Here is a 19,694-nt window from a genome sequence, read left to right on the forward strand (position 1 = left end):
CAGGAGCCAGGTGCCTCTTCCTGGTCTCCCACGTGGGTGCAGGGGCCCAAGGACTTGGGCCATCTTCTACTGAGAGCTGGATTGGAAGAGGAGCAGCCAGGACTAGAATCGGCACCCATATGGGATGCTGGCGCTGCAGGCAGAGGATTAATCTAGTGCGCCATGGCACCAGCCCCCTGAAAACTTCTATTTCCTTGTCTTATAGTGCATAAATTATAGGCAAACATTAACTGACATATTCACTGCCTTAAGTACCAGTGTTTAATACTAAAAAGTTTTTGATTCCAGCCAGTATTGTGGCATAGCAGGTAAAGCCACTGCCTACATACTATATTGGTGCCAGTTAATGTCCCAGCTGCTCCACTTCCCATCCTGCTCCCTGCTAATGACCTGGGAGAAGAAGATGGCCCAAGTGCTTGGGCCCCTGCACACATGTGAGAGACATGTAAGAAGCTCTTGGCTCCTGGCTTTGGCCTAGCCAAGCCCAGTCACTGCAGCCATCTGGGTAATGAAAGAATCTAAATTCTCTTTCTCTCTCTCTGTAACTCTTTCAAATAGATAAGTAAACCTTTTAAAAAGTTGTTGATTCAATGTTTTTTCTTTCTAATCTGCTGAAAGCATTTGAATTCACATCAAAAACTCATCTTTGGTTGGCCCAGAATAACTTTAAATACATACAACCTGAAGTATTACAGGGTAGATACTACTCTAATCCTCAGAACATTTAACACAATTCTACGTTGCCTTGTGATTTAATTCCTGATTTTTGCTGCCTGAAACACTCAGGTTTACCTGGAAAAAAAAATCTATAGTCACACACACACACACAAGAATAGTGCACTAGTAACAATTTCCTGTGATAAGAGACCATTTTGCCAGTTTGCTGTCCAGAACTCAGACTAATGAGTCACGGACAGCAGAATATAGAAACTGAATTCTCCTGGCATTAATGAGTACACTAAGGATTAGTCATTTTAAATGTTCCTTAGTAATGTCATGAAGTAACAAATAACACTTAAATAAAAAAAACCATAGGCACCTTGATGTCTGAGCAACTATTTTAACTCAGCATTTGCCAAAATTTGTAGAACTACCTTCCGCAAGCCAAGATTTATTTATATATATACATATATTTATATACATATATAGCAGCATAAACATTTTGAAACAAAAAAGAACACCTAAAAATGCAGGATCAATTTTTTCACTCTAACTTTTGCTAGATTTTTAATAATACTACAGCTATTCACCATCACCAATCAAGAATGTCAACAGTTTCACTGCTAGTGTAAAATACATAGGTAAGCGTGACATAGAAGAAAAAAAGTCTACATCATAATGAATCTTTGGCCCCAAAATACATTTTGATACAGTAGATGAATATCTAATTGTTAAAATCAACACAAAAGACTGAAGCCTTTCTCTCAATGCTCCCAACAGGATAATGTAGTCTAACAGTTTATAAACACAAGGCAGGAATTAAAATTAAAAATTACCCCAGGTCAGAAATGCTATCACTTCATAATTAGAGAAAAAACTACTGATACCCAGTGGAGATTAAGGAGATGGTTTCTGAAAATGTACATAAGAGCGACAAAAATAAACAACTTCCACAGTCTGGTGGCACAATTCTGTTCCCTTGTGATAGAAACACAAAAAGGAGTCTCTAACAAGCTCCAAAAATATGTGTAAGTGTATTTTAAGTAAAATTTAGCTTTCCAGCCAACTACATTTTTTTCTGCTGGAAATAATGAACTAACGTAAAAATGATATAAGGGTGTGTGTAAAGAGAACATTTAAGTGAAACAGGTTGAAGAGCTCCATAAATTTACTGAAGATTAAATTAAAGCTGGATGTATAAGATGTGATAAAACAATTTGGGTACTTCCTTCTTTAAGCAAGGATGCTTTGGGTTTTATCAGAACCCAGGTTTGCATAACTAATCAGTGGCAGGGCCAACCCCAGCTCTGAAATGGGAGTCCCAAGCAACCCCTTGTAATACATATATGCTCAAAACTCATTACTTTTGATATGCCTTGTTCTTGACCTAAATGCAATAGAAATTCTTCCTTGGGGTGCATGATATACATGAAAAAGTATAACTTCTCTTTAAAACACCATTAGAATATTTTATTGTGTGTGGACATACACTCTTGTTACTCCTAAATGCTATTCTATTGAGTACAGTTTATATTCACTGGCAAGGCAAAATCTCCAGGGAAGCCAGAGAGGGAATGCAATTTCTAGTAATAACAGCTCACAACAGTGAATACTCTCCACTTATCCCCACAATTTCCAGCTATTTTGGACTCCTTTCTGAATTAACCTTTCATATCAAAAGGAGCAATTCTGCACACTAGAGACTCCGGCACAATTTCATGCATAATTTATTCACTCAGTTCAACATTAAACGCACAGTCCTTGACTTTGTCAAGGTGGATTCTGTTGGCAGACTTCACAAGCAGCAAAACAGAAGAAATGAGATCTACAACTCAACCTCTTCACCTATTCTGTCTGGTGAGAGATGGTGAATAGGGTGGTGGAAAGAAAAAAATAAGGTGAGATTCTAATATAGTACATTGTCTTCTTTAGAGTCTCTGGCAGGCACATACTATTATCACATTAGTAGTCCTCAAAAGATTTCTTTAAAAGTTCAAAACAGAAAAAGAAAAAGAGAGAGAAAGAAAGGAAAGAAAGGAGGGAGGGAGGGAGGGAGGAAGAAGTTTGAGCTCAGTTTCACCAACAAAAGTGTGGTATAATTTGTTGGCTTCCTGACAATTCTATCATTCTTTAAAAATGGTATTTTATTCTGGGTTACTTAGTAGGCACTGTTGGAAGAAATTACTTAAAGCTGTTATTCAAAGAGACCCATACATTAAGTTGAGGTCACATTAGAAGGACTCATTTTAGAATTTAAATAACACAGATTCTCCAATGAGATCTCAAATCCCAGATTTGCACTCCCAGACTGGCCTTCAAGAAACATAAATATTCATTTTCTCTTCCTAAACAACCCATTTGAATCCTCAGATGAGGAATATGTGCAACCACTTGTAAAAGTGCAACTCTGATAGACCATGAAATTGATCCTCTGCCTTTTCAGTGTCAGATGAAGCTCTCAGTAGCTGAGAGATCCATTTTCCTTATTTCAAAAGGCTATCTTTGGGGCCAGTGCTGTGGCACAGAGGGTTAAAGCCCTGGCCTGAAGCACCAGCATCCCATATGGGCACCGGTTCGAGTCCCAGCTGCTCCACCTTCGATCCAGCTCTCTGCTATGGCCTGGGAAAGCAGTAGAAGATGGCCCAAGTCCTTGGGCCACTGCACCCACATGGGAGACATGGAAGAAGCTCCTGGCTCCTGGCTTTAGATTGGCGCAGCTCCAGCCATTGTGGCCATCTAGGGAGTGAACCAGTGATAGGAAGACTCTCTCTGTTTCTACCTCTCTCTGTACTGTCTTTCAAATAAATAAAATAAATCTTTTTAAAAAATGGCTATCTTTGGGTAGGCATTTGGCCTAGCAGATAAAATGCCTGCATATCACACTGGAGTGCTTGGATTTGATCCCTGACTCCAACTCCTGATTCTAGCTACCTGCTAATGCAAATCTTGAAGGTAGTGGTGGTGGCTCAAGTAGTTGCATTCCTGCCACTCACATCAGAGATTCAGACTCAGTTCCTGGCTCCCAGCTTTCTGCAGGCACTTGGGGAGAGAACCTGTAGATGGGAGCTCACTCTCTCTGCCTATCAAGTAAATAAGAATTTTTTAAAAGGCTATCTCATTCAAATTCACTGGACCCAGAAACCAGAGTCCAAGTCAAAACCCAAAGATTCCTCTATTTCTCAATCTTATGGATTACAAAAAAAATTTGTTCATCCTGTAACAGACGGTGTTTTCTTAATGACCACATTAACTTCCTATTATAAGCATTTATTGTATGTCTGCAATGTTACTAAGAGCTTCATAGTATTACTGAATGTATTCATCCAACATTACCATGAATTGGTTATTAACATCCACATGTTGCAGATGAAGAAACTGAGGCTCAGAGACCCTAATTAGTATATGTACCACCTCTCTTATAGGCGTCAATTTCCCTTAAAAAGCAAATTGTGAAATGCAAAGGTACTGAGTGATTTTCTCAAATACATTACACAAAATTATTTGGTCTCTAACTTTTGCACTTGCCCTTTAAAAATATTAGTTTCCAGCAGCAGCCACATCCAACTTTCCATACCTTTAGATATGTGAAGCCTACAAGGATACAATGAGATCTCTTAGGAAAGACCACAAATGCTGGAAATTGTCACACAGGACACTTTGCCAAAGGCCTTTAAATCTAACCTTTCTTAGCTAGCTGCCCCTGAAGTCTAGTTAGCAGAAACATAAATTGGAGGCTTACCAAAACAGAGTCTTACTTTTATAATTTGTCTTTAAATTTACTGCAAGATCATGAAAATTAAATGCTCCTACTACCATCAAAGTAGCTTGCTCAGAATTTAGCAATCCTCCTCGGTTACCATTCAGCAGCCTTTTTATTGTCTTGAGACAGTTTCTGGATTGGGACCAAATCATTGAAATTTGTGAAAACTCAGAGGTGCAGCAGTTTTTCAGTTTATGACCTTTTCAATCCCAGAGACACTGATTTGCATCCTGATTATGATACACCAAAATGAAATTTAGAAGCCTAATTTTGCCTTGGATTCCATTTATCCACACCCCAAGCCACCATGCAATTTAGAAACGATTAGCAGGTGGTGGGAATAACACGAAGCACATCAGACATGCTGGATTCTGGATGCAGTGCTAAGCACCAATGTGGAATTTTTTTATTTTATTTATTTTAAAGGCAGAGTTAGAGATAGAGAGGTCTTTCATCCACTGGTTCACTCCCCAATTGGTTGCAGCAGTCAGGGTGGGGCCAGGCTGAAGTCAGGAGCCAGGAGCTTCTTTCAGGTCTCCCATGTGGGTGTAAGGGACCAAAGACTTGGGTCATCCTCTGCTGCTTTCCCAGGCCATTAGTAGAGAGCAGCCGGGACTCAAACCGGTACCCATATGGGATGCTGGCACTGCAGGCAGCTTAACCTGCTAAGCCACAGTGCCTGCCCCAACATGTTCTTGACATTCTAATCCCTTCCTTTGCTGCAGCATTCCAGGGATGTGAAATCCTACAGCATTGTACTATAATTTTAGATACCTAGAGCAGAATCTTATGCTTCCAGAGTGACAACCAAATCACAAAGCTCCTAGAATTCTATTTGTCACAAGCTGAACAATATGTCATTCAGCTGTTCTCTACAGAGGCCAGAATGATAGCCAGGCTTTACTTCCTAATACAAACTAAGTAGAATTTTAACTCCATTGCTTCCTCATCTAGTGATCTTGGGTATATGTCTTAACCATTTTGTACCTTACTTTTCAAACTAGGAAATAAGGTGAATAATGTCTACTTTTAAAAACGCTGTAGGAATTGAACATGGTGAGCAACTTTAAGCTGCTTGACCCCACTGCCTGGCACAGAAGGGTTAATATTCAAAAGTGACATTTATCTGCCTTCCGAGTATGACATCAATTTTAATTTTAATCTTCACAATACATATGTGAGGGGATTATTATAATATCTGTCATTAAGATGTGGGCATGTGAGAATGTTGCTCGGCTGGTACATGGAAAGCTTAATTTGAACAGTTACTTCTTTGATGTCAAAGGCCCAAAATTTAAATCACCATACCATGCAGCCATACTAATAAGTGGTTACCAAAAGGAGCTTTATAAAAACTGATAATGTACTACAAAGGAATCGGTGAAGGACCATAAACTTAACTTGCAACCAAAATCAATGTATCCACGGTTTATTTCTGCAGCATTCTCTAAGTACTCAATAAGTAGGATGTCTATATGTATGCCCCCTGAAGAAGAGCAGTATCCTTATCCTCTTTTCTGCTGAGGTACCCCAGTCTCTACAAACACCACTGATCAGAGTTTACACCTGTGATCTTTTCAGATGACTTGTCCTTGGTTGATGAAAGCTACCACACTTCCTAGTTTCATTCATGCAAGTTTTACCTTCTGAGTCCCACCCTATCTATCCACTTAGCACCTGTACTAATATGGATTCAAGATTTTTACTTAAGTAATCTTTAATAAATGTATTTTAGAAGGAAAAATACATTTTATATTATAGTGACTGATTTTGAATAAGTCAACCCTGTCTTCCTAGAATTAAAATCATTTGTTGTCATGGTTTATATTTATTTCCCTATGGATTTGGATTATTTAGTAAACATTTTGTTGATAAGTTTTATTCTGTTCATTAGAAAAAATGCACGTGTATGAGTGGGTATATATAGAAATAGCTAGCTTAACATGACTGGGTTATGCAATTTAAATTATGGAGGTCAGCAAGTCTAAATTTTCAGAGTGTGCCATCAGGTTGGAGATCCAGGAAAGCCAAGGGTACAGATACTATCAGTGGTGCAATATAGGCTCAAAATTCCTCCCAACTTTAAGATCAGATCAAGGCTAGACTACATGAAACTGCTCCTTCTTCAGCTCTTCCCCATTACTTGTTGTGCTTCCATCTCTCTCTTACAGATTTGTCACAAGGAGCAGTCCCTCAATAATCACATATATTACAACCAAATCCCTTTCTCAAGCTCGGTTTCCAAGGAACCTGACTCAGGACACTCCCTATTAGCTCTGAGTCATTCCATACTTTTTCAGTTTTATTCAGCTCCTCAGTCACCAACCTGTACTTGTGCTTGCCTCATCTAATAAGTCTTCTTATTATGAAGGGTGTTATTCTGATCCCCTCATTTTACCTCTTTGAAAAAACTGCCCCAAATCATTAAATGCTTTCTGATTCTAAGAACCTTCTTCTGAGTGTAGGACTCTAAGTCCAACCAAAATACCAGTGTTTTAATGAAATTTCATGTACTTCTAAATTTCCATCACAGTTTTACAGCATTTACTAAAACTGCTTTACAGTAATGGACAGTTACCTGGAACTTCATTCTAATGCTGTACTTGAGGGTCTGGATGGCCAAATTCCTCTCAGCACAAACTACCTTATGCTAAGACTCTCAGACTCTCAGGAAGGTTTTTTTAGGTCTTCTTGGATAGGTTAACAAGAATCCACCATAAAGAAATTACCATATGCAAATTGCCAATCCATAGTGTTTTAGACTTGCAAAGGCATGTTCTCTGTCCTGTTTTTATCAATTGTAATAAGCCATAACATGGAAGGACCAGGTTAATATAATCAAACACCTTAATATGGCATTCAAATTCCTTTACACGTTGAACTCCAAAACTTTATTGACTTCAGCTAACAACTCATCCCTCCTCATAAGGTTGGAAAATAATTTTTATAGCTTAAGCCAACTGAGAATGCCAACATGAAGCTTTACACGGAAAAGCAATCTAAGGACACATTCAAGCTCAACAATAAAGAATGCTGGGACTGACTAGTAATTTCTACCAAGGGTCCAAGAGGGATATGTAATGTATTATTAGATTCTTCTTCCCAAATGACAGAAACAAGACTCAAGCTAGTTTAAAATAGGAAAAAAGCGAGTAAGAGAATAATACCTGAGAAGTCCATGGTGAAGCCAACAGGGACAACATCATCAGATTTTTCTGCGTGTATTTCTTCTTCTTTTTCTGCATTTCTTGGCTCAACTTTCAGTATGTTGTGCTCATCCTCTCCTTTTGCAGGTAGACACTGGAATAGGGGTGGAAAGGGGTATTGTGTCATGAACCAAGTATCCTCAACTTAAAACATTCTAGTTTGGGGCCAGCACTGTGGCATAGTATGCTAAGCCTCTGCCTATAGCACCAGCATCTCATATGAGCACAGGCTCATGTCCTGGCTGTTCCTCTTCCTATCCAGTGCTCTGTTATAGCCTGGGAAAGCAGTAAAGGATGGTCCAAGTGCTTGGGCCCCTGCACCCACATGGGAGACCTGGAGGAAGCTCCTGGCTTTAGATTGGCCTACCTCTGACCATTATGGCCATTTGGGAAGTGAACCAGCAGATGGAAGACTTTTCTGTCTTTCCCTCTCTCTGTAACTCTGCCACTCAAAAAAAAAGGCATTTAGGTTAGTTTATAAGAGAAAAAAAATTTCTAGTTTAACACAGCAAGAGAGATTTCTTAACAGCCCTTTGTATATTCTGTTCTGAAGGACTCTGGCTCTTTTTGATCATGTGACTGTTACTTGGGCCAACTGTTGAGAGCAGAAGACAGTGCAATGGGCAATCCAGATGTTTTAGGTAAAGCCATAACTAAAAGGAAAGTGTGTGCTGTTACCTTAAGGAGGGGTGAAAAGGTAGAGAAAAACAAAAGAGGCCTGATAGGAGAAGCAGGCACAGCATAGATTCCCATTACTACTACATGACTTAACTATTAGACACAAAGTATTAAACGCACCACATCTTCCTCTATCAACCTCCACCTATGCTGAATGTATGCTTTTCTTCCTCTCTACATCTTGACATTCCATTAATCATCTGTGTATATACAATCCTGCCCTCTGTCACCAAAAAATACATATTTATTGATTCTTCTATTTAGCTTTAAGTTATTTGACTTCCTAGATGAAAATGATTTTTTTTTCTAATGGAGTAAGCAGAAAGGATCCATGCTCCTGAAAATTGAAGAATAATTCTGGCTCCTGGTGCTCAGAAATCACACCAATTTAAAATTCACTCTATCTTTGCTCTGGACTTGACTTAGACAGGTTTTCTTCAATAGGCTGACTTCATTACCATGCAGACTCTCCCATGTTAGTAGCAAGACAGCTATAGCTAACCTAGCCTTTATTGCCTCTCAGCTTTGTATGAAGTAGAAGAATGAGAGCATCTTTTCTGCAAATCTAGAACAAATCTTAGGAATCACTTTAATTGTTCCAAAGTGGGTTATATATTGGTTTAAAAATATTTATTTTAAAGGCATATAGAGACAGAGAGAGATCTCCTGTCTGATAGTTTACTTGAAATGCTCACAACATCCAGGGCTGGGCTTGGCCAGTACCAAGAACCAGGAAATCAATCCAGGCCATCCATGTTGGTGCCAGGGATCTGACTACTTGAGTCATCACCTGCTGCCTCCATGGGTGAACATTATTATGAAATTAGAATTAGGAATGGTGATAGGACTTGAATCTAGGTACTACCAATATGGAATTCAGTGTCTTAACCATTGCACCAAACACCCACTCCCATTTGTCCAATTAACCAATCTCTGTGGCTGAGTTAGGATACACTTATGGGCTAAGCTAATTAGGAGAAAATCCTGGGTCTCAGAGTGACAACCCTTTAAACCATGTGAGCTGAGAAAGGAAGGGATTGTTTATCTGCAGAAAATAAAGGCTGTTGGCCAGATGAAAAGGTGTTGAGCAGCCAAAAAATAACAAAAGTTCACTCAAATCAGCTCTTGTCTCTATCCAAGCAATTTCCATACTGGGCTTTTTCATGGAAAAGAGAAGTATAAAGAACTGAAACTTTGGGGCTACTGGCTCCACTCCTTTATGGTAACACAAGTTTCTCACCCTTTAGAGTTTTGTATATATGGCTTCTTTGCAAGCTTTTCTTAAGGCAAAAAACTATTCCTTAATGAAAAGAAAGTCATGTAAATTCCTTAATGAAAAGAAAGCCCACTGTAGGCAGTCACCTATGCTTAATTTTGGACTCACATGTAATTTTCACTATCTTCTGGCACTATTTTTCATATATTCTTTCCCTAAACTCCTCCCCCTATTTTAGCTTAATTCTACATTCTAATCTGTATTATACTTTATTTGGCAGTTATCATTTGTTTTCTAGGATTTAAAAGTAGACCATGCAATGGAGTGTGAATTTAGCCTAGCAGATAAGATGCCTGCATCTCACACTGGAGTTCCTGGGTTTTATAAACAGCTCTGGATCTTGACACCAGCTTCCTGTTAATGCAGATCCTGGGAGTCAGCAGTGATAACTCTCTGTCCCTTTGCCTCTCAAATAAATGAATACTTTTAACAAAGCATGTCAGGCTAAATTATTCTTGTTAAAGAGCAAACATGAACAAATTAAGTTACATTTATATATAAATAATGTGCCAGAGATACAATTTGAAAATGATTAGACTCTACATTTCTTCTTCTCTACCATCGCCAGCTGATAGAGAGTTTTTGCCATCCTGCTTCCCCAAATTTTTTGTGGTACAGAATTAGTAAAATGGGTAAATGAAAAGAAAGGGAAACTGAGCAGGGTTTAACTGAAAGACTATAATGATCTATTTCATTAGGACTAACAGGCCACCTTGGGTATTCCTGGAGTTACATAACTTTTGTGATAGGCAGAATTCTAAAATGACCACCCAGGTGTCTCAGCTCTGTTTTTCAATCAAACATGAACCTATGTACTGCTATAAGGGTACAGGGTAGGCATATTAAGGTTATTGATCAATTGACCTGTAGATTGGGAGATTATCTGGGTGTGCTTTATGTAGTCACATAAACCCTTTAAAAGCACAGTGTTTTCTCTTGTTGATAGTAGAAATAAGCATGAAAAGGTTTCAGTATCCTGTTGCTGCCTTCAGGATGAAGGGGGCCACATGAAAAGGCAGGCATAATGAGGTGAAAGCCATCCTCAGCTAGCAGCCAGCAAGGGAACAGAAATCTCAGTCCAACAAATGCATGGACTAGATTCTGACACCAAGCTACATAATCCCAAAGCAAATTCTTTCCCCGAACCTCCAGGTAAAATCTCAGCTAGGTAAATACCTTTCTACTTTCAGGTTGTACAGAACTCAGTCAAGCCTTCCCAAATGTCTGACCTATATATTTGTGAGGACATAGGTATTATTTTTAACCACAAAATTGTGCTAATTTGATACAAAGCAATAAAAAATTAATAAAACACTTTTATCTCAAGATTTCCTCTTAACAATATAAACATCAAAGAACTGAAGTTTTTTTTATGGCACTTATACTGCATTCCAGGGGTGCCCTAAATTTAAAGCACTTACAGATCAAACCACTGGAAGATTTCCAGGCTAAAACTTTTTTTTTTGCTCTGATAGACGGCAATATTTATAAGCAATTTCCAAAATCACAAAGCAATCTATTCAAACTCTTTTGGTGAATACGATTCATCAAATTATTTTACTGAATATAACATTTTTTCTATCTACAGTCAATCAATATTCATATCCATACATACTAAGTAGTAATACTGCACAATTTCATAATGTATGTTCCAGGAAGTGTGTTGAAAATAAAGGTAACTTTTATTCTGTTGAATAAAAGGACATTTATTTGATGTCAATTGCTTTCATAGAGTCCAGTTTGGTTCCATTTCTCCCTCCTCTCTTCACCCTTCCTTGTTGGACAATCTCATCCAACCCCATGGTATCTGGTAGAAAAGCTGAATATTAGAAAACATTTAAGTCTCAAATTTCTAACTACATTTTTTTCTTCCCAGAGATTCTCTTACACATCCACTTCACCTGGATATCTTGTAGGAATCTTGAGATATGTATATCCCAAGCCAAAACTGTTCAGATTTTGCAAGTCTAAGTCTCCTTTTCTCTTTCATAGCCACTGATCTTCTTTATCCACACTTTCTAACTAACCTAGAGTCATCATTCACCCAATCTGCCAAGCTTAAAAACTGGGTGACAATTTCAACTTCACATTCTACTTCACCCCTCAACCCTAGCCATGTAGTTACCAAGTCCATCAAGTCTGTTGTGTCTACATCTCTTCAAGCAGTTCACCCTCTTCCTCATGCACAGCTGACCCTATTGCATCCTCTTTCACTTGGACTGTTAACAGCTGTCTCCCAACTGGCTTCAATATCTCCTGTCTCTGATTCCCAAGCACAGCTTCCCCACTAAGAATATAATCTTGTCTGCTATTTCTTGTAAGATGGTACTGAGTCCTTCTCACGTCTTATGAGGCATTTTATGACTGACCCCATTCCTGAAACAATTAGACCACTTTAAAAAAATCTATTTATTTGAAAGTCAGAGTGACAGAGAAGGACAGAAAATGACAGAGATAGAGATAGAGAGAGGGAGGGAAGGAGGAGGAAGGGATGGAGGAAGAAAATCTTCTATCCACTGGTTCACTCCCCAGATGGCTGCAACAGTTGGAGCAGGGCCAAGCCAAAGTCAGGAGACTGGAACTCCATCTGAACCTCCCAAGTGGGTACAGGGACACAAGGATTTGGGCCACCTTGCACTCATTTCCAGGCAGACTAGCAGGGAACTGGACTGAAAATAGAAACTAAGACTTAAGCCTGTACCCATATGGGATGCCAGTGTTGCAGATGGCAGCTTAACACTGCACTGCAATGCCAGGCCCAATCAGGCTCTTTAAAAAGGTGAATATGGCGTTTATTTGGGGAAGAATATGAGTGACCTATGCCCAGGAGACACAGTCCTCAGAAGTGTTCCAAAGTGATCATAGTCTATTCAGAATTTATGTATTCTATGACAGTAAATTTTCCTTTATGATTAAATAGTGAACATATTTTGGCCTGGCTCGAAAGGAGGCTTTAGGTAAGCAAGAAGAAAGTTCTCACAAGTTGGAGATGACTATTTGTAGAGCATGACAGGTTACAAACATTTTCAGACAGGGTATGCTAAAAAGGTTACTATTTCATTTTAAGAAGGACATTTCTGAGAATAGATACAAAAAGGAATGTATAAATAAAGAACAAAGGATCATGCAAGGTTGTTTCAGACAGCTAGGAAGAAACAAACCCTATGTGCACTTTACCCAAGTCAAGCTGACTTGTTGGACAAGATTAATAAGCAACTCTGAACACAACACTCCTCAGATGGTTCTCAGCAGGTATTTCTCTTGAATGTTTGCAGACTTTTTAGGTGAGTTTGTTTTCACCATTACATCTCTTCAGCCTCTCTCCCTTCCCAGATCTCATCAGTAACATACTGACCTGCTAGTAACTTCCACACATCCTTTCACCTTCAGTGCTGCCAAGGAATACCCACAGTCCTTGGTGACTTCTCAGACACTGCTGCATCTGTCTGCAAGGAAACTTGTTCCTCTGTTCGCATATATTCTCAATAAACCCCTCGAATCATTCCAGCCCTAATGCCACATTCTGCCCCAGTTTGGGCTCTCTTGAAGCGGAACCTGAGTCAGGGACTAGAGTGCATATGGTGTATGTGGGAAAGACCACAGGAAGCAGGAGTGAAATGTAGGCAGACTGAAGAAGAGAAGGAGGAAAAGTAAGTAAAGGTGCATCATCAAGGCTGTTGCTGCAAGCAATGTCGGAGCCTTTGAAAACCACACAAAACCCTTCTTAGAACTGTCCTCTTACAGTCTATTGGCTTCCATCTCCTCTCCTCATCAGAGGCTGCCCCTTGGGGTACTAACTACCAGGCACTGCTGTCCTGTATTTCCAGGTCCTAATGCTTCACAGAAGGCCACCAGGAGGAAAAACTAAAAGACACAGCTCACACTGTCCTTGCATCAGAACTGTCCCATGCCCAGGCAACAGTCAAAAGTGAGAGGAAGTGATAAAAGGCCTCAATATATCTGCTGCATCTTCTTTGCAGGGCTTTCCCTTATGCCTCTGAAAAGGGAAATTTGCCCAAAGTCCTCTGTGCTTTTCCCTATCATAGCACTTTCTAGAGTATATTATAATGATCTGTTTATTGCTGTTTCTCCTACACCAGGTTCTGGGCTACCAAAAGGCATGCTCTGCTAGTATAGTTGGCCAACACTAGAAAACGCTGATCATTCATTAAACAAAATCAACCCATAGGGACCAGCACTGTGGCACAGTGGGTTAAAGCTGCGGCCTGTAGCGCCGGCATTCCATATGGGCACCGGTTCGAGTCCCAGCTGCTCTACTTCTGATCCAGCTCTCTGCTATGGCCTAGGAAAGCAGTAGAGGATGGCCCAACTCCTTGGGCCCCTGCACCCACTTGGGAGACCTGGAGGAAGCTCTTGGCTCCTGGCTTCGGATCAGCTCAGCTCTGGACGTTGAGGTCATTTGGAGAGTGGACCAGCAGATAGAAGACCTCTCTTTCTGGCTCTACCTCTCTCTGTGTAACTCTGTGTTTCAAATAAATAAAATAAACTAAAAAAAGAAAAAAAGAAAAAAAAAGAAAGAAAGAAAGAAAGAAAGAAAGAAAGAAAGAAAGAAAGAAAGAAAGAAAGAAAGAAAGAAAGAAAGAAAGAAAGAAAGAAATCACGCCGGTGCTGCGGCTCACTAGGCTAATCCTCCCCCTTGCGGCACCGGCACACTGGGTTCTAGTCCCGGTCGGGGCGCCGGATTCTGTCCCGGTTGCCCCTCTTTGAGGCCAGCTCTCTGCTGTGGCCAAGGGAGTGCAGTGGAGGATGGCCCAAGTGCTTGGGTCCTGCACCCCATGGGAGACCAGGAGAAGTACCTGGCTCCTGCCATCGGATCAGTGCGGTGCGCTGGCCACGGCGGCCATTGGAGGGTGAACCAATGGCAAAGGAAGACCTTTCTCTCTGTCTCTCTCTCTCACTGTCCACTCTGCCTGTCAAAAAAAAATAATAATAATAAAATAAAATAAAAAATAAAGAAATAAAAAAAAGAAATCAACACATAAGGGTTATCTGTACTAAACATCTAGTTCCACACATTTTGAACATGTATGAAAAGATAACAATTCATTAATATGAAGTTTAAGATCTACATCTGTAGCTGTCAAATATATGACAAAGTATTTCTGATTAAATTCAAAATACTACAGCAATGTTCTTTTCTTTTTTGCCTTTGTTATTTAAAGATAGGGTGAAGGAGACAGAAAGAGTAAAATCCTGCAGGTTGAAGGAACTTAAAAAAATTTTGAAGTTACCATTCAATATATCTTTATTATATTTTAAAATACCTATGTCGCTATAAACTTAATCAATAAAAAGTTACCTTTAAAATAATTTAAGCAAGTGGCTGTATTCTTTCTATACCAGATTTATTCAAATTCATTTGAAATATTTTTTGTGCTCTTCTCCTCATTTGTGTGATGTACTCTGACATAAATTCAATACAAATATGGGTGGCTATTCTGAGAGGCAGCCTAGAAATGTTAACTGGCTAATAGAAATAATGGTTTCATCCTTATTCTAGGCAACACTCATCCTTAAAACAATCATGGCCCTAAATCCTTATAAATTTAAAATAGAATTCCAGGGCCTTTGATTGAGTGTATCAGTTTGCATTACTTTCCCATTTTATATAACTTACAATTGGGAAAACTGACCATTGCACATAAAAAATTTAAAAAATATAACTAATAAATAATTCTTACAGTTAATTAAAATTATTATGTAGCTGCTGTCTTTTGATAAAGGTAACTGTTCCATTCAACAACTATTTAGTGGGCACATATCACATGTCTTGTTCTCTGCTAATGACAGTATTTATTATTACATATGAAGACCCTCTGGCAGTTAAAACTCCACCAGTACACAGTGTTTCAATGTCTTATAATCAAATAATTTCAGAAAGTCAAGTTGGTTCTGTTTAGCAAAGCTAACCAATATCCCACTAATTATGCATATACCTAAAATAAAGATTTTTTTTCCTCCTGCAAAGACGTTTGCCATCTGTTAAAACTGATAGCTACTATAATTTCAAGCAATGGCTATACTTCACTTTATATTTAAGTCTTTACCTAGTCCTTCTGTTGCCAATAGTATTTTTCATCCTCCTTTCTGTATTATATACATAACATACAATTTTTAATTTTAACAATTTTATGTGTACAATTCAGTGGCACTGAGACCCTTAACAATTTTGTATAACCATCACTATGATTTCCAGAATATTTTCTTCATTCTAAATAGAAACTCTGAGTCAGTTAAGTAGTAACTTCTCATTCCTTTCTGCATCAGCCCTGGTAACCTCTATTCTACCTTTTGTCTCAATGAATTTCCCTGTTCTAGATAACTCATGAGTGGAATCAATGTTTTTCCTTTTGTATCTGGCTTATTTTACTTAACATAATATTTTCAAGCTTCAACTATGTTGTAGCATGAGTCAGAATGTTTAAGAATATTTGAAAAAGTATCATGAAAATGTGTGTTATTAAAAAAACATGGATTTCAAAATGTTTGGCTCCAAAAGAAGCTTATATTTTAATTCTATTTTTACATTAACTTTATGAAGGATGCTTATATTTATACTTTGTTGCCCATTCTTCAGCTGATGGACTCTTGGGTTGTTTCTACCTTTTGGCTATTGTGAATAATCTTACCATGAACACTGTTAGACAAACGCCTAAGACCCTTCTTTCTGTTTCTTTGGGCATATATCTAAGAGTGGTATTGATAGATTGCACCAAAATTCTATGTTTAACTTTTTGAAGAATTCCCAAAATGTCTTCCACAGTAATCGCACAATTTTACATTAACAATGCAAAAAAAAATTTTAACTTCTCCACACTCTTGCAAACAGTTGTTATTTTCCTATTTTTATTAAGATTTTAATTACTTATTTGAAAGGCAGAGTTACAGACATGCAGAGAGAGAGAGAGAGACACCGTCCATCTGCTGCTTCACTCCCCAAATGGCCACAATGGCCAGGCTGAGCCAGGCCAAAGCCAGGAGTCAGGAGCTTCTTCCCAGCCTTCCACATGGGTGCAGTGGCCCAAGTACTTGGGCCATCCTCCACTGCCTTCCCAGGCTATTAGCAGGGAGCTGAAGTGGAGCAGCTGGGACCTGAACCAACACCCATATGGGATGCCAGAGCTGTGAGCAGCGGTTTTACCTGCTACTCCACAGAACAGCCCCTATTTTCTTTTTTTTTCTAAACAAACAAACAAAAAAAAAACAACCTAATGGGTATAAAGTGTTATCTCTTATGGTGTTACTTGCATTTCCCTCATGACTTATTTTTTTTAACTTTTATTTAATGAATATAAATTTCCAAAGTACGACTTATGGATTACAATGGCTTCCCCCCCATACCGTCCCTCCCACCCACAACCCTCCCCTTTCCCACTCCCTCTCCCCTTCCATTCACATCAAGATTCATTTTCAATTATCTTAATATACAGAAGATCAGTTTAGTATACCTTAAGTAAGGATTTCAACAGTTTTGCTCCCACACAGAAACATAAAGTGAAAAATAATAGATGATTTTTTTAAATGATGATGAAATCAGATCAGACCTATTGTCATCCCTCATGACTTATAACACTAATAACACTGATCATCTTTACAAGTGCTTTTTAACTATCAATATATCTTCTATAGAAAAACTGCTATTCAAATCTTTTGCCCATTTTTTAACTGGACTGTTTGTTTTAGTTCTTTATATTAATCCCTATCATATGTATGCTTTACAAATAAAATGGAGCATCCAGGACTTGAACCAGAGCCTATATGGGATACCAGCATCACGGGTGGTGGTTTAAACTGCTATGCCACAACACCAGCCCCAATTATACCATTTTCAAATTTAGTCTAAGATTTGATTCTCTCATATTGTGATGTGGAAGAAAATACAGGATTAATTTTAAAACACGAGCCTTAATTTGATACAACGATTTAGCTCATGGCCTCAGGAATCAGATGGTCCAAATGCCATTTGAAGCAAATGACTTAGTTTTTCTATGCTCAAACTGCTCATCTGTCAAATAGGTTAAGAGTTGTCCCTACCTCAGTTCAGTAGGCAACTTGTGAAAGTACTTAGAGCAGGAGCCAGTACTGTGGCATAGCAGGTAAAGCTACCACCTGCAGTGCCAGCACCCCATATGGGAGCCAGTTCGAGTCCAGGTTGCTCCATTGCAATCCAGCTCTCTGCTCTGGCCTGGGGAAGCAGTAGAAGATGGCCTAAGTCCTTGGGCCCCTGCACCTGAGTGGGAGACCTGAAAAAAGCTCCCGGCTCCCTGGCTTGGGATCACTGCAGCTCCTGCTGTTGCAGCCATCTGGGGAGTGAACCAGAAGGATGGAAGACCGCTCTCTCTCTGTCTCTGTCTCTCTCTAACTCTGCCTTTCAAATAAATAAATAAATCTTCAGAAAGAAAAAGAAAGTACTTAGAGCAGTGTCTGGCAATGCTCAACGTATTCGAACTCATTCGTGAGGAGATCTCCCATGCAAATGATATTCACATTTATGAAAAACATTAGACACAGTTGATTTTGATATGTCTGAAGAATGCAAATGACACTGTCTGGATGGACTTAATCCCCAAGTAAAGAAATGATTTGTCACAGTTTTTGCTCTTTTTAACACAAATAGAATATACCACACTGCCCAAGAAATGACTTCCACAAAAAATATTCCATTAAATGTTTCATTTTGCTTCCCAATTTCTCATATTTATGGTTGTTTCTTTCCCAACTAAGGAATAATCAGACATTTCTTGGGCACATATGTCCCATAACTCTGTGGAAAAGGCAGGAATTTGTCTTGTACCCATTAACCTTTGGCCAAGACAAGAGTCTTGCCAACCACAAGCCCTGCCAATTAACCCATCCCTCTGCTTGTAATCACACAAAAATATTTCTTGGGAAAATACATCTATCTCCTGCCCAAAGAGCTTAAAGCCAACAACCCATATTCAAAGAAGCATAAGGCACATCATTCCCACAAAAAGAGAGCAAAGCCTCAACAACTCATTCTTTGTGTCAAAAAATAACTTCAGGTGTTTCTCAAACATCCAAAGCTTAAAAAGTTCTCTCTTATCTGCGTAAGTATACTTTTTAATTGAAAATGCAAAGCCTGTCACATTTTCCCTAATACTCCCTATATGAGTGTTGCAAAGGTCTTTAAATGGTATCTAATTCAGTATTATCCCCAAGTAAAAATGGCTTTGAGATGTCTTCTGTATTCTTTACTGTGGCCTGAAATGAAATCTCCACATTACCTTGCATTTGCTCTTAGAGTCATTAGCCTTAGACAGCACCATCATTTAAGAAATTTATCATCAGTGCTGTCCTTCGCACAATGTATTAGTGCAATACATTATAAGAGCACCTAAGTCTGATGATGTATGGCTCCAAAGATGGCAGCATCTGGGGACGAATGGGTCTAAGAATAGATTTGGTAAAGGAGAATAAATGTGTAGATCCACCTTTGTAGTGCTATTCTCAAGTAAGTCAGTATTGGTAGCTCTCAACCAACCCCTTCAACACTCATAACAATCTTTATAATTTCCTTGATTTAAAAAACATTATTCATGATATTAAATTGATTTTCAATGACAAAGAGGGAAGGTTTCTAAAATTAGTGGGTTGGTACATTGAGGGATAATGTAGCACAAGCTTGATGATAAATTTCAATCATAGCTTTCAAGAAAACTCTAATTTAGTCCACCTCTTACACACTTAAATTTTTCAGCAGATTCTCCAAAGGAGAGAAAGGAGATTAACGTCTAAAGTCTTCAAGGGTATTAGAATAAAAATTGAGCCACAATTAATTAGTCTATACCAAATTCTAGCTTTCTACATGGCTGATGATAAATTTTTCCTGAGGCTCAATTCTCCCATTTCCATCCTTCAAATTCCAGAGTGCTATCCCTTCTACTACTTTGTCTAAATAGACAACTATTTTAGCTAACTACTGAAATAAATCATTATGAACATTCAACCTCAAAGAAAATTATAGCAAATGAAAATGTCTCAATGGCCTGATTCAGGCATAGAAGAGTGATCTGCAGGGTAACAGACTTCTTTGTTAAAACAGGTTTACAGGGTACATTTTGAAAATGTCCAG

The 19,694-nt window shown here is 38.8% G+C and overlaps 1 long non-coding RNA gene across 1 annotated transcript in view; it reads right to left on the reverse strand.

The window, feature by feature from the left end:
- LOC138844078 (uncharacterized) overlaps positions 1 to 16,917 on the reverse strand; it is a 292,978-nt gene extending 276,061 nt beyond the window's left edge. The window contains exons 1-2 of the long non-coding RNA XR_011379483.1: positions 14,398 to 16,917; positions 7,588 to 7,720 (exon numbers count right to left, since the gene is read on the reverse strand). This is a non-coding gene — a long non-coding RNA (uncharacterized lncRNA). The remainder of the gene's footprint in view (positions 1 to 7,587; positions 7,721 to 14,397) is intronic.
- Between the last annotated feature and the right edge of the window lie 2,777 nt (positions 16,918 to 19,694).

This window comes from Oryctolagus cuniculus, chromosome 10, assembly GCF_964237555.1.
Source record: "Oryctolagus cuniculus chromosome 10, mOryCun1.1, whole genome shotgun sequence".
NCBI lineage: Eukaryota > Metazoa > Chordata > Mammalia > Lagomorpha > Leporidae > Oryctolagus > Oryctolagus cuniculus.